The following is a 3425-nucleotide window of genomic DNA, read 5'->3' as shown; positions in this document are numbered from 1 at the left end:
CAACGTCTTCTCTAGAACCGCTAAACCAATTTCAACCAATTTTGGCATATACATGTAGCATCTTTGGGTGAAGGGGAATAACAATTGTGAATTTCATGTTCCCTTCCCCCTGTGGCCCCAGATTGGGGCTAAAACCACTAAAATTGATGCAATCTTTAAAAATCTTCTTCTTTGCTCCTGGACATCAAGCAGTCAAACTGTTGGCATGATTGTAATAAGCATTGGGCCCTCTACCAAAATTGTGAAATTCATGGCTCCAGGGTCAGTGGTGCAAGGGCGGGGCTATATAGATCATATATTGAAAGTGCATTATTTCTTTGAAAATCTTCTTCTCTGCTCCCGGCTATTATTAAAACAAACTAAGTGCATGGTTATGATAAGCAATGATGCCTTTTCCAAAATTGTGAATTTCATGGCCCCTCGGTCAGGGGTTTGGTATTAGGGCGGGACTCTATTGATTATATAGTGAAAACGCATTAATTCTTTGAAAATCTTCTCTGCTCCTGGCTATTATTTAAACGAACTTAGTGCATGGTTATGATAAGCATTGATGCCTTTTCCAAAATTGTGAAATTCATGGCCCCTGGGACAGGGGTTTTGGTGTTAGGGGTGGGACTCTAGTGATTATATGGCGAAAATGCATTAATTTCTTTGAAAATATTCTTTTCTGCTCCTGGTTATAAAGCAAAGAAATTAAGTATATAGTTATGATGAACAAGAGTGCTTCATCCAGAATTGTGAGTTTCATGGCCCCTAAGTCAGATGTTCTGGTGTAAGGATGGGACTCTATTTAAAATATAGTGTAAATGCATGAATTCTGTTAAATAATCCTGTCTGCTCCTTAATGTCGAGCAGTTAAACAAAGTGCATAGTTATAATGAACAATTGTGCTTCTTAAAAAAATTTTAAAACTTGTGGTTCCCAGGTTCGGGGCCATTGAGGGAAGGGAAGCTATATTGATAATAAAGTGAAAATGTGTTAATTCTTTGAAAATCATCAACTAAGTGCATACTTATGATGATGAGGGTACCTCTACCAAATTTGTGAATTTCATGACCTTGGGACATGGGTTTTAGTGTTAGGGTAGGTCTGTGTTGAATCTATAGTGAAAATGCATTATTTCTTTGAAAATCTTATCTGCTCCTTGGCATATCAAAGGCAAACAGAATAAAAGTTTTAAAAAGCAAGGATATTTTTACCAGATCTTTGAACATCAGGACCATTTGGTCGATTGTTCTGGTCCTAGCCAGGGCTATATCAATTTGATTTCAACTGAGAGAAGTAATTCCCCTTTGTCATTCACTTTTGATAATTAATCACTGTAAATAATGTATCTGAAAGTTAATAGAATAAGAGAATTATGCAAAAAATTTTATTGTATAATACAAAAAGTACTTTCATAGTTTTAATAATCAGGTATAAATAATAAACAAATAAAAATGAGATAAAAATAACTTAATAAATGTTCTTCAAAGACCAAAAGAGACCAATGTAAGAGGCCACAATATGGGGTAAAAAGTATTACAGAAGAACTAATAGTTTGTTGATAGTCTGCATGGTGATAGTGTTAAATGGGAGATAGATTTAAAATTGAATGTATGAGTTAGTACTGAATAATAGACTAATTATTTCGTTGATCCTGATCATCCTATTTCTCTTGCTTTTGGGTAACAAAGTTTCACCTATCAGTTTATTTTACACTCTATGGATCCTCTAAATTGTTGTATTATACTCAGGTGACCGTTAAGGCCCTTGGGCCTCTTGTTTTCTATGTACACTATTACTTGTAATTTTTTTTTCATGGACGTAGGAACCGGAAGGAGGGGGTGCATCCAATAATTTTGCGGATTTATACATAGCTATTTTATGCTTGTGTCCCCTAAATCATGTAAATATTAACTTCTGATAACTTCTTTATGCTCTATAAGGAATTTTTCCTTGATAAGGCCCTCCCTAAACTGAAAATTTTTGAAATTTCTTTCAACGGGCCTGTTCATGGATACAAGGATATAACTAGTGCTTTTGAAAGAATAAGTTACAACTGTACAGTTAAAATTCTAAACATCCATTGTTGAACAATTTTGATAATTAAATATTTTAAGCAAAAGAATATTCAGCATCTATCCACATTCCTACTTTATGATACTTTTTAACTGAATAAATCAAACGTCTGCAAGTTATGAATATGTGTAGATTTATAAAAATTCTAAAGGTAGAGAGACTTAGTATGCATGAAAATAATCAACCATTAGTTAATCTGATAAAGACAAGTGTTGACCTGACCAGTTTCATTCCATCTTTTTTGCTCGACATGAATGGTGCGTTCGAGGATGACCAAATGTTATGTAACCTGTAAAGTATAATGTGATAATAATGACATCAGCTCCAATGCTTTGGCTTCTTTTGGTGTCTGGCATGTTTTCTTTACTCTGATAACTTCTTTATGCTCTATAAGGAATTTGTCCTTGACAGTGTCCACTCTAAACTGAAAATTTCTGAAATTTCTTCTAACGGGTCTGTTCATGGATACAATTAAAGATATAACCAGTGCTTTTGAAAGAAAAAGTAGCAGCACACAAAAATCTAAACATTAATTGGTGAACAAATTTGAAATTAAGAAATCTTTTATTAAAAATAATAAACGTGTTACAAATGAGCCAACATCTTTGCATTTATGCAAAGAATATTCAACATCTATCCTTCACTTTGATATTTTTTTTTAACTATGAATAAATCAAACGTCTGCAAGTTATGGAAATGTGTAGATTTATAAAAATTCTAAAGGTAGAGAGACTACGTATGCATTGAAAATAAACATCCATTAGTAAATCTGACAAAGATAATCGACAAGTGTTGACCTGACCAGCTTCATTCCTTCTGTTTTGCTGGACATGAATGATGCATTCGAGAATGGGAAAATGTCATATAACCTGTAATATATAATGAGATAATAACGACATCAGCTCTAATGCTCTGACGTGTTTGAGTGTTTTGCACGTTTCCTTTACTCCTTATGCTCTCCAATTGATAGTTAGGATAATATGAAGTTTCCAAGATCAAATTATCACAAGAATTCTATTGAACGACTTGACCAACAAGCCTTGGCTAAATCTAGTACTGTCTGGTGACTCGGCAAATATTTCCTCTCGATCAGTTGGAAATTTTACTTCCAACCATTTAAAAAGCTTACGTAGCTCTGGATCGTCCTTTTGTTTCTGACTCAATTCTTTATTTGTGTATTTGTTTGGGGATATACAAATGTAGGAGGACCGACTTCTTCCTCATCATCTGTAACTGTATCATCTATTTGTGCTAAATTTCGGAATGTTTCCGTCGCCACACTTTGCTTAGGACACTGTGTCCTCCAGAGCAAATATTTGACCCTGGATCAGAGTCATCACAACATTGGTCTCCATAACTTGTCT

Source organism: Saccostrea echinata, unplaced genomic scaffold, assembly GCF_033153115.1.
Source record: "Saccostrea echinata isolate AGI-Se365-2 ecotype Australia unplaced genomic scaffold, CSIRO_AGI_Sech_v1 ptg000037l, whole genome shotgun sequence".
NCBI lineage: Eukaryota > Metazoa > Mollusca > Bivalvia > Ostreida > Ostreidae > Saccostrea > Saccostrea echinata.
Note: the sequence above shows the minus strand (reverse complement) of the source record.